This window comes from Triturus cristatus, chromosome 1_2, assembly GCF_964204655.1.
Source record: "Triturus cristatus chromosome 1_2, aTriCri1.1, whole genome shotgun sequence".
Taxonomy (NCBI): Eukaryota; Metazoa; Chordata; class Amphibia; order Caudata; family Salamandridae; genus Triturus; species Triturus cristatus.
This window is the reverse complement of record NC_140580.1, coordinates 1,104,803,156-1,104,815,496: the sequence shown is the minus strand read 5'-3', so window position 1 is coordinate 1,104,815,496 and position 12,341 is coordinate 1,104,803,156.

The window sequence follows — 12,341 nt, the reverse complement described above, 5'->3', positions numbered from 1 at the left end:
AGGTTCCGCAGATGTATAGGCCAGACCCAGCAGATGGAATGGGGGTACAGAGGGTCAGATTAAATCAAAAGGGACTGAGAGAGGCGTAGAATCATGGCAGTTGCAGAGACAGGGTTCACAGCATTGAGACAGACTGAGGCATAGTACCGGGACAGACAGGGGAAGCTTTGTACTGAAACAGACGGAGAGACAAACAGACGGAGAGACATAGCCCAGAGACACAGTAGGGACACTAGCAGTGAGACATAGTACTTGGACAGGAGAGTCATAGTACAACAGGGAAACATTATATTGAAACAAGGGATTCATAGTACTGAGAACAACAGAGAGACATAGCACTGAGACAGGGCAGTCATAGTACCAAGAACAACAAAGAGACAAAATACTGAAATTTGGGAGTTATAGTACTGAGACCAACAGGGAGACATAGTAGAGAGACTGGGGAGAGGGGCGACATAGCACTAAAACCAACAGGAAGGTGTAATACTGAAACAGGGGAGTCATAGTACAGAGACCAACAGGGAGGCAGAACAAAGAAACAGGCGAGTCATGGTACGGAGACCAACATGTTGAACTTGTAAATAGTGCAGAGAGGCAGGTGAGCGGTCAGAGACTTTGCACTGATACCAATAGACTGGAGCCCAATCGAGTCAACAGTGTAGCTTGGCTCTATCGCACCCCAAAAACAGAGTTCAGCTGATTATTGATATATAGAAGTTCATTTCATACAAGGCCTAGTGACTTAGAGAAATCCCACACTGCTTTTGTGCTCTGACATTCTTGGCATGCTTGTTTCACACAATATACCTGGAGACAAAAGCAGCTTTTAACTTGCTGGGCAAATTATTTTTAAACGCCAAGTGCCAACCCGGTCATAATACGAATGAAAAAAAAAAAAACCTGGAATTCTTAAAAGTATAGCATTATTGGGTTACTGTTTGTGGGAGATGTTTTAGGAAACCAGATGGACCTCCCATCTTACCTGGCGTAACATTATTGTAGTCTGCAAAAGGCAGCCTGTTTAGCAGACGAAAGCCTGCTAGGCGAAGAGGAGCGGGGGGGTTGAGATAGAGACAGGTTCAGGGTGCACCTCCAGCAACAGCTTAGCAGCTGAATTCTGGAGAACTTCTTTCACCTGCCTCCTCTCATTCTGCTATCCCTTCTTTATGTCCCCCATAATGCGGACCTCCATCCCCAGTACAGTAACAGAATCTGTCATCCGCTGCTACAAGGCTGCCTTTGTAGTATTTTACCAGGAGGTTTGCTACTAGGGCTGTACCCTTCTCTGTAAAATTTCTCTTCCCCTTCAGAATTGACTACATCCTGAAGGCAGAGTGAGGTCATTATGGCTGGGGGGTCACGAAGCTGAAGAGGAAAAAGTCATAGTCTAGGGTGTGGTCCTGATGTGGTCTGAAGTGAATGGATCAGGCGTGTGTGATTTACTCGAGGTGCATGTGAGTCCCTCGCATGTGGACATGTCTGCCAAGTATGTGAAATTATGAAGTTACCAGTAGTAAGTTTACAGTCATAAATTATGTTGTAGGAGACTCCACCTCTGAAACTGAGGGGGTGAAGTTATGTAGGCCTACAACTATTTGTAAATCTAAATTCTGAAATGGTGAACGGCAAAAAAGTGTACGTATACACCTAGGTGCAAAAGTTCCAGCTCACACCCATCCTCATCCTGCAGCCATCCCTGTTGAAGTGAATGGTTGCCCAGCTGGCCAGTCCTAACATGACCCAATGGCTATTTAAACTACTCCTGCCTGATATGGTGTTCATGAACATCTGTTCCTATTTCTTTGATTGGATGTAAATCTTCTCTCTTCTTGTGATGTCAATTTACTCTCTGCCCTGTTCTCCTGGCTCATCAGGCTGGCTACTTCAGTGAGACAAGCAACCTTTGCCCATAAAAACTAAGGGTGCCCTTTGGTCAAGCAGCAAGCCTCCTTTCAGTATGCAGAGAAGGAGTGTGGTTGTCCTTCCACTTCAGTTTTATAACAAGGCCTATCAATTTGCAAGTGATTTTATTGATGTTTACAAGACATTACACCACTCTGTGTGCATCCAAGTAGAGCTGCTATACAGCAATGAATTGAAAGACCATTTGAACTTGTAAGCAGGAAATGCACAACCAGAGAGCAGGGTCCAATCCCTCAAATCACCAGGGCCGGATAGGCCTTATATTCCACCAGACATTTCCCCAGTGGGCTGGAACCCCTGGAGGCCGGTTTGAAAGCCCATGGCAGGTCCTGCTGCCTCTACAGTTCCCCCAGCTCCCCAAGGTTAATGGCAGCAGACATAGGGCGGCCTCAACAGATAGATAGAGAGAGGGGAGGTAGAGAGACAGTGATGAGAGCGGAAGACAGATGAAGGAGATAAAAGGAGAGTGAAACGATAGATGGAAAGAGAGAGAAATTGAGCGAGGAGACTAAAGGAGCGAGGCTAGCTTAAGCTGTTTGCCAGGGCTACTTCCTGTTCCCCAGCCCTGCCCTGTCACTCACCTGGCAGGGGCTTCAGCCTCACACCAACAAATTCTTTGTGTCAATTGAGGCGTGACATACTGATGTCAAACATGGAATGTCGAATTTTTAGTTCTAGAGCCACATTTTTCAGTCAGCTGAACTGCGTGATCCTGAGCAAATATCTTATTTTTTATTACTCGTGTTTATCTTTAGTCACTTAGAAACAGGCGACACCTGCAAGGAAGAATGGCAGTAGGAGGAGGTATAAGATTTTTATAAATCAAAAGTATCCCTCTCATAAACGAATGCCTGGCACTGATGTGTGTTAGTTCTTGTGTTGCTACAGCTTATAATTCAGATGTAAACTGGGAAAGAAGTCATTTGTCATTTTGGCTAGCTCAGACATTTACATTTCTGATTGGTCAGTAAAAATGTAGCTGTTGTGGAGTATACCTCAGACGAACTTGACTGCTCACAACTCTAAATGCACACAGCAGTCATCCCATAAACATTACCCAACAACAAAAAACATGATGAAGCCCCTGCCTGCTGTAGGTTTTGACTGAAACCTGTATACGTTTCTAAACCATTTCTTACAAAACCTGGAACTGGCAAGTGGTCCCAGATCATGTGTGACACCTACAGCTTAGAGAGGTGGATGTTTTGTTGATAAGAGAAGGCACAACAACAGGGCTGTCGCTCTTCATGGATGCCCATTGCTATGTGACGGGAAACAACCGTTACAACACATGCTTTACAACGCATGCTTTTACCCCGCTTGCTATTACAACAAAATGGCTTGCTCTAGGGGGTATAAGGTGTTGGATTTAACTCCAACACCTACCCTACTGTTGCACAGCCTGGAGTTGGAATAGTAAATTATACTATTCCAAACTCCAGCGCACCCCGACACCAAGCCGTTGTAAAAACTTGTGTTGTAATGGCATGCGGGGTAAAAGTATGCGTTGTAACGTCATACAACCCTATATGGCAGCTGATGGCTGCATTTTGCTGGAGTCATTCACTTCATGTCTCATGTGCCCATGATGCCATTGCTGAATTTGTGCAGGTGGTTGCAGACGATGAGCACTTGCACTCATTTTTGAGGACCTGAATTTATTTTTCATCATCAGACTTTGACGCAGATCAAAAGAGAGAAAGGCAGAAAAGGGTGAAAGGAGAACGAAAAGAAAAATTGTAACGCAGCGACAAAGGGAGAAAACAGGGAGGAAAAAGAACTCACAAGAGTACGATAGAGAATCAAGCATTACAGGGTGATGGAGAAAAACAGACAAAGTGTCTAGTCAAGGCCGGGCACCCTTGTTATTCCACAGCCATGGCATTGACTAGCCCCAGTCAGAGGCTCTAAAGAAAAACTTCTACAAGTTAAGCAGTGAGGATGACTGCTACGAACAGACAGCAAACAGGGTCGCTCACTGTGAGGAAGCACCCAGATCATGCACTGCACCCAGCGATGGTTTACTGTTTTACAGCACACAATCCTGACTGTTATATTTGCAAACTGCACAGCAGTTCCCTGTACTTCGCCTATAGTATTTTTAAAACTTTCATAGGGAGAAGAAGGGCTTTATGTACCATATTGAAATGCGATTGGTGCCTTTTTCGGTACAGTTTACCAGTCATTACTGATTTTGGGATGACGTGGTCAAGCCAGCATAGATTCAGACAACGTATTAAGTCAGTCGTTCTCCACATCACAGCAGTTCCATATCTAGCATCAGCTCTTGTTGAATTATACCCACTGCCTCCCCCCCTTTTAGCAGGACTTTGGACCAGGGGGACCAGGAGCATAGCTTGATAAGTAAGATTGAGGGGGTGGGGGTGTGATCTTCAGATTTCCCAACAATCATGCTGTGTATAGCTTGTGAAAATACATTATGTGAGAAGCACGGCATGAGGTGGTGCGATTAAGGGGCAGAGTACATTGTTAGGAGTACTTAAAAAACAATATTTTTCAAACAAAGCAATATTATTTAAGACCTTTGTTGCAAAGTCATCCTGTGCCCTGGGCATCCCCCAACTTTTTGCTGACTGGAACTGGTGGTAACTGACTCTGACTGACCCTGGGCTCTGTTTAACCAGGCCTAGGGCCAGTGCCAAGCTAAAAGGAACACATTAGAATACAGTTAAGACACCCAACATACACTAGGGTACACTATGGTGTGGTGGGGTACCCCCTGTAACTGGCATGACCTACCCCATAAGCCCCTAGTATATAACAGGGCAGGGGATTGCAACTACCTAGAAGTCCCCAGTATCCTGGGGCATGGCATTTTAGAGGCCAGCAGATTTTCTGCAGCAGCATGTGTGCAGTGCTGAAGCCTGAGGTCAGTTTAAAAGCAGCACTGGTTGCCAGGACTGCTTTTAAACCTTAAATTGTGCCCAAACTGGACATTGGGGGTAGGGGCACTTAAAAATGAAAAGCCTACAATGTTTTTGCATATTAGGGACCCCCAGGGTCACCCCTCGGTATCCCAGGGGTCGGGGTCAGTTATCTATAAGGTACACCCTTATAACATGAGTTTTTATATGCCTGGGTAAAGTGAAATTTTACATTTCACTCCCCACATTGTATTAAAGAGCTGCTCAAATTCGACTTTGATGCTAGAAGAACTGGGTAAGGAGGATCTGCAATATTTCTGCAGATTCAGAACCCCTAAAGTCTCCCTTAGTTGCACAGGGGGTGGGGGTCCTGTAGAGATTAGGGAAATACTTATAAAATATGTTTTTATAAGCTCTGGTGCTAGAAAACTGGCCCAAGTCATTTTGCCCATTGCAAACCCCATGGCCCATAGGTTAACATGGTAGGAAGTTATTGATTAATAAATATTGATAGGAGAGGACTAGCCGTACCATTCAAAGACTTCCCAGAATGGTAGTAGTAAATCCAACAATATTATATCGTTGAATTTCTCCTAAAGTGTACATACAAGAAGTTATAAGACTTTCTTGTTTGTAAGTCCAAATTCAGCCTTCTAGTGGTCTGCCCTGATTGGTCAGAGTTAAGTGGATTAGCCAGGCTGCTTTGAAGAGGTGATAAAGAACCACTCTGCTGAGAGGGCAGTGTGCTGGCCTATAGGAATGCCAGGCCAGGAGGTGGAGTCGTAAACTATGCTCTTCAAAGGTAGAGGGGAGGCCTGGGTTTCAGTTTCACTCTGACACTCTTGACCCATAGTCAGGGCTAGGCTTAAGGACGGTATGTGCAGATGGTATGGCGAGAGTCCATGGAAATAAGCCATCCCAGGGGGTGTGTTTATCCAGCTCTATCCTCATTGCTGGAAAATCAGCCATTATGGATTTGGAAGAATGATGCACTCTGGGACAAAATAATGCCACACTCTACAGGATGTGGTCATAACTATGAGGAGTTGCCCTGCTCTCATTGGTCAGAAGTGACCTGGTGCTTGACCCAGAGAATTTTGAATAAGTATCTGAGAGGGGCAGAGCCCTCCAGATCTGCTGCTTGAAACTGAATGAAGCAAGAAGTGCCCGGCTGAAAATATTTTGCTGTGCAAGGAATTCTAAGGCCTGACCTCTGAAGACTGCACCAAGTGAAACTGCAGTCCTGTGGATTACCTTGCTGCCAACGGACTAACGAGTGGAACTCCCTGCAAGCTACAGGTTAACAGAGCTCACCTGGACAGCCCCACAAAGAATTCCCAGCCTGGAGTACTAGTGGATTTGTAAGGGTTTCGTTCAAGTGTATTGCGGAAGTGAAGTTTCACACTTTCAAGGACCCTCTTGGATATTCCAGAACCTTGGACTGTATGTTAGATACTTTGGGACCCGAAAGCAGAACTTCAGGAAGGAGTTCTAACTGAACCCGCCTGCTGGAGAAGGCGGCACAACACAGTGGTGAGATATTCTCCAGAACAATTTCTAAAGGTGTGTCCCTGTCAGAGAAAACAAAATGACTAAAAGGGGCACTGTTGGTTTCTAAACCCTAGAAAGTGACTAATCTTTAAAAATTCATATCTCTGGTTCCCTACAGTGGATTTTTTTTCATTTTGGTGTCATTTAAAAGATAAAAATATTACCTATTTTTATAAATTGGTGTCGGATTTTTATTTTGTGTTCTGTCTTAATTATTTACTGAAATTGTGTTTTTGAATGCTTTACATACCTGTCTTTGAAGTTAAGCCTGTCTGCTCGTAGCCACATTACCAAGGGTTGAGCATAGGAATAATTTTCTAAAACCGATGCTGAGTCCTATCATGTGTTAGTGGCCTTATGGCTATTGGCAGACCGACATTTGCCCCTACCAATAACCCACTTTCCAACATTTGGTGCTCAGCGGTGTGGATGAGGACTTGCATTTAAAGTGTACACCTTTCAATAAAGTGAATTAAGATTGTGCAAATCCTCTAAATTGCCTTAGAACAACATTTTTGAGTTTGATTTTTGGAATTTGGACTAAACTGTTTTTAATCCATTGTTTTCATTTTTCCAAATTGTTCTAAGTCTGTTGTGTCTAGTTTTTTGTGACCCAAAACTAGGGAACCATGGAGCTGGACCTGGCTAAACTGTCCCAGTTTGCAGTGGGTGATCTTAGGGTACAGTGTAGGCTTAGGGGGCTGCCTGCTTCCAACAAGATTAAGAAGACAGCGTTGCTTAAGTCCCTAACGGCCTGGGCTGGGGTAGCTGAGGAGACGCAAGGGGGGATGGAGGGTGAGCCCCCCAATCTCACTCCAGAGGGCAGTGAGGATGATGCCTCTTTCATTGTTTCTTATGTTAGCCATATGATTCCAGGTGGTGGGATGGGAGAAGAGTCACTTACTCAGGAAGCACCACTGTCCCTTGCAGAGAGACAGCTTAAGGCTCAATTAGCTTTGATAGCTTTGGAGCAGAGGAAACTGGAATTGGCTGAGAAGAGATGGGAGAGGGAGGAGGCGTTGAAAAGAAATGGTGGCAGTGAAAATAATGAAGATTTTGAAATGTCCAGAGGTGGTGCATTTGATCCTAAAATTCCCAAGGGCATAGTGCCCAAGTACACTGAGGGGGATGACATTGACACGTGGTTAGCAGCTTTTGAGAGGGCCCTTAAAATGAGTAGGGTCCACTCTAGGTATTGGGGTGCACTCCTGTGGGAGTTGATTCCAGTAGCTGGGAGGGATAGGCTCCTGACCCTGAAGGGAGAGGATGCAGAATCATACCAGCAGATGACGGCATGCTTAGTCAAGAGATTTGGTCTGACTCCAGAGCAGTACAGGGTGAAGTTTAGAGGCACCCAGAAATTGAGTTCAAAGTCTTGGGTAGACTTTGTGGACATTTCAGTGAAGGCACTGGAAGGCTGGATTGGTGGTAACACAGTTGACTCATATGAGGGATTGTATAATTTGTTTGTGAAAGAACATATTTTGACTCATTGTGCAGAAGAGAAGTTGCGCCAGTATCTAGTGGACTCTAATCTGACAGACCCCAGAGAGCTGGGAGAAGCAGCTGATGAGTGGGTGAGAACCTGGGTTTCCATTCAGCACCAGGAGGGTGACCAGAAGAAAGGAGGACAGGTCCCTCCCCAGGGGAAAGCCGAAGGGAATGAAGGTCAAAAACCTAAGGAGTCCTCCAAAGACCCACAACAACCTGCACAAGTTGGGGGGGCGAGCCAACCCAAATTCAAAGGGAAGGGGTTTCAGGGAAAGCCTGGTAGGTTTTTTGATCACTCAAAGGTGGGTAAGTACTTTGACTGTAACCAGTCAGGGCATAAGCAGGGAGATGCGGTCTGCACCAAGAAGCTCTCCCCTAAGGGGCCATCCACAGGGATTGCCAGTGTCAGTGTAGGGGTGGAGAGTGGTGCTCCAGAGAGGGGTAGTCAGGTGGTGGAAGCAACCTTCGTGTCCCTGGGTGGGGTGACTATTGCAACCCTTACTGCCATACCGCCAAACATGGACAAGTACAGGCAGAGGCCTAAAGTGAATGGGACTGAGGTTGAGGCTATCAGAGACACTGGGGCTAGTGTAACTATGGTCTTGGATGAACTGGTGCCTCCAGAGAGGTTGTTACCTGGTGAGTTTCACCAGGTGGCATATGCAGACAACACTACCAAACTCCATCCTATGGCTGTGGTGGATTTGGAATGGGGAGGTGTGGCAGGCCCTATGAAGGTAGCTGTGTCAAAGGTGCTCCCAGTCCAGTGTTTACTGGGCAATGATCTTGAAGCCTCTGTGTGGTCAGAGGTGGAGAGAGGACTCCATATGAAAATATTGGAGCTCCTGAGTGGGTATGTGCTGTGACTAGGTCACAGACTAGCCAGGAGGGAGGGGCTGGACACTTGGACCTTGGAACAAAGGGCCAAGCATCCAAGGACAAGGGCACTGGGCCTGGTGAGCCAGCCCGGGCAACTTCAGAGGTGCAGGGAGAATCTAACCCTGATGGGGAGGATCTGGCCTCTGAGGGAGGGACTCCATCCTTGCTAGAGCTGTCAGATTTGGCAGAACTGACAGGAGCAGGTGGACCCTCCAGAGAGGAGTTCAGTCAGGGACAGCGTGACTGTCCCACCCTTGACATTTTGAGGCGGATTGCTTCTAAGCAAGAGGAGGGGGATGACAGTGGGTTTCACAAACTCTACTGGGAAGATAGACTGCTTTATACTGAGGCCAGAAACCTCAGGGAGGGGGCCACCAGGAGGTTGGTGGTGCCCCAGAAGTGCAGAGAGTTCATGCTGACTTTGGGTCACGATATCCCCTTGGCAGGACATTTGGGACAGACAAAGACATGGAACCGGTTGATGAACCATTTCTACTGGCCCCATAGGTCTGAAAAGGTAAAGGAATTTTGCAGCTCCTGTGTCACCTGTCAGGCCAGTGGCAAGGCAGGGGGCAAAACCAAGTCTCCCCTAATACCACTGTCAGTGGTTGGGGTTCCTTTTGAAAGGGTGGGGATGGACATGGTTGGTCCCCTGGACCCACCTACTGCATCAGGGAATAGGTATATCTTAGTGGTAGTTGACCATGCCACTAGATATCCTGAGGCCATACCTCTTAGAACCATTGATGCTCCTGCTGTGGCTAGAGCACTGCTTGGTGTGTTCACCAGAGTGGGTTTTCCAAAAGAGGTGGTGTCAGATATGAGAACAAACTTCCTGTTCAGCTATATGACTGCTATGTGGGATGAGTGTGGTGTCAACTACAAGTTCACCACCCCCTATCACCCACAAGGAAATGGTCTTGTTGAGAGATTCAACAAAACCCTGACGGGCATGATAAATGAGTTGTCAGAGATTCGCATCGCATTCTGAACTTTCTGACCCTGGTGTATCCGGGAGTGACTGAGTATCCGGGAGGAGGAGCTTCCGCTCTCCGGGCACACCTGTGTTGATTTTCGGCGGCCAGGGCGTTCTACCCGACTCGGAGCCCGCTTGGACAAACACAGTGGAAAACTCTGTTTCAGCGTTAAGCCGGTGGATGCCCTGGTGGATGCTCTGCGGAACTCGTTAAGAGGGAATTGCGGTGAGAACTCCGTAATTCATTAGCGTGTAATATTCTGCTGCCTGGGGAGGAGATCAGGACCCTCTGGGAAAACATTCATGCCGAGGTTTCTTTGATTGGAGGCTCCCTGCTCGCTTTAGTTGCTTAATAGCTAAATAGCAGAAAAGTTCGGCTATACTGAAGAACTAGTGGTAGCCTCGGTTGTCTGCTCTGGCAAGGGAAGACTGCCCATACGGACAAACACGGATTTGCATTGTAACTCATTTGTTAAAAAAATTCCTGAATCCTTCACTGTTGGACAGGCGCTGCCTGTCTTCTGCCCTGGGACACCGCTTGGGACACTCTTTAAGACCCTGCCCGCCCGCCCGCCTCCCGCCTCCCGCCTCTCGCCGTGGGACCCCTTCTGCCATCTCGGGAGTCCGGCTGACGAGCGGAGTGTGGGTGTGGTGCAGGCACAGGACCACAACACCTAGCAGGCCTAGCGGTACATACCGCGATATTTCGGCGCCAGGAGGCGCATAAATTAACCATCATCCCCGTCTCGCGGGACGCCGGGCGAAGCCCGGCCAAAGGGCGGGCCCTCTGAGGCCCTCTGAGGTCGAGGAGGTTGGGTTGGGTACACCCCTCTATCATCATCTGTGCCCTACGTCATTCCAGGTACTTTTCTATTATTACCTACACGTGTCTAAAATTCCTCCCTCGCTCCTTAGTATATTAAACCAAAACTGCTTGCATGATATTGAGTTCCCCTGCATCGGATTGATTGAGAGATCTCTGGTTTCACCTATCACTGCTTGCCATCACACCCGGCCCACAATTATATCGCAATGTCTACCAGGGGAAGTAGAAGCAAAACTGCTGCTGCAAACAGTACATCCATCATCGGCCCCATTGACAACTTTATCACGAGAACCCATGACGCGATCGATTTAAGCATCTCTCTCCTTGAAAGAAGAGTCTCACAAGACTTAGAAGCTGCCAAGCGTAGGGCCTCATATGAACTATTAACAACTAAACGCTCCTCCCTTGGCGACATTTTGTTGGCAAAAACTCCTGTCAAACAACATGAACAACAACTAGGCTGCCCGCAAGAAATACGGCCTGATATTCACACCATTCCTAATGAAATTAATTTATCGGCCACAGACCCACTGATAGAGTGCGACTCTGACACGAGCAATGATCTCGAAAAGACACCAGATCTAAACATAAACCTTACTCCGGAAAACATAGAACCAAATAGTCCCATACTAATAAGACCCACTGAAGAGGGCGCCATTCGTAAACAGACTCAACAACCAACAATAAGCATCCCTTCCGTGGGTAAATTACGCAAAAAATCCAAAGTTCAATCTAGAAAAACCACAATCAAGTATCCTATAGCCAACGGAACATTTAAACAACCTGGCCCTTCAACTGAAGCCATGCAGGAAAAGGTCCAGGAGTATGTAAATAACCTTGACGCATCAGTAAAGCTAATAAAAGATGATCAACTGATAGAAAGCGTCGGCAATCTCCTGGCAATCTACATCTCACCCATCGAATCTAGACTGACTAGAATTGAAAAGAAACTTGAGGAACTCATCGCTGTTAATAAAAAGACTCTCATTAGAGACATTGTACCTACTAATACAGCAGGAAAACCAAACACCGGTAAAACTACCACTACAAAACAGACAGAAAAAATTACATCGACTGTAACTAGTACAATAAAACCGCAACCAAACTTATCCATTCCAGTGAGCAAAAATAAGCCTACAAACAACTCTACCACAGGAAGTGGCCCAACTTCAAGCACAACCACTAGTACTCAGGCGGTAAACACTACTCCAGGAAAGACGACCACATCATCTCAAGATCAAAAAAAGAGTCAAAATTATTCAACATTCACTACCACAAACTCTCAAAAACCCCGGTTAACACACGATCCACCATATAATTCAAGGCAGATCCCTTCAAGAATCAATCTTCCTCCCGAATGTGGTGCTTATGTATTGATTTTAGTGAATGTGCCTAGGCTTAGGAACGATTAAGAGGAAACTCACTCATCCTTGAAAAACAAGATCCTGCATTGGTTGATAGCAAACTGTAACTATCCGATAGAATGCACAGCAGAAATAAACAATGTACAGAGAGTAGGATGGATAGGTCCTTTAAAAAAGAAATTTGAAGGTGATTGTGTATCTATTAGTTTCAAGAATTCACAGTGGGCCGAGAAAACTCTGGCCAGAGCCCCTCCACCTTCCGTATGGGAATTTAATACTACCCTACTCCCACTGGGGTACTTCTATAGGCATCTGATCACTGATGTACCAACAACAGAATCTAACCTAGTCACACCTTTCTTCGATCATCATTCAATATTTGCAAACAACTCCCCCTTTTTACAGCAGTATCCCAAATTTACATATCCAAACATTCACATGCATAG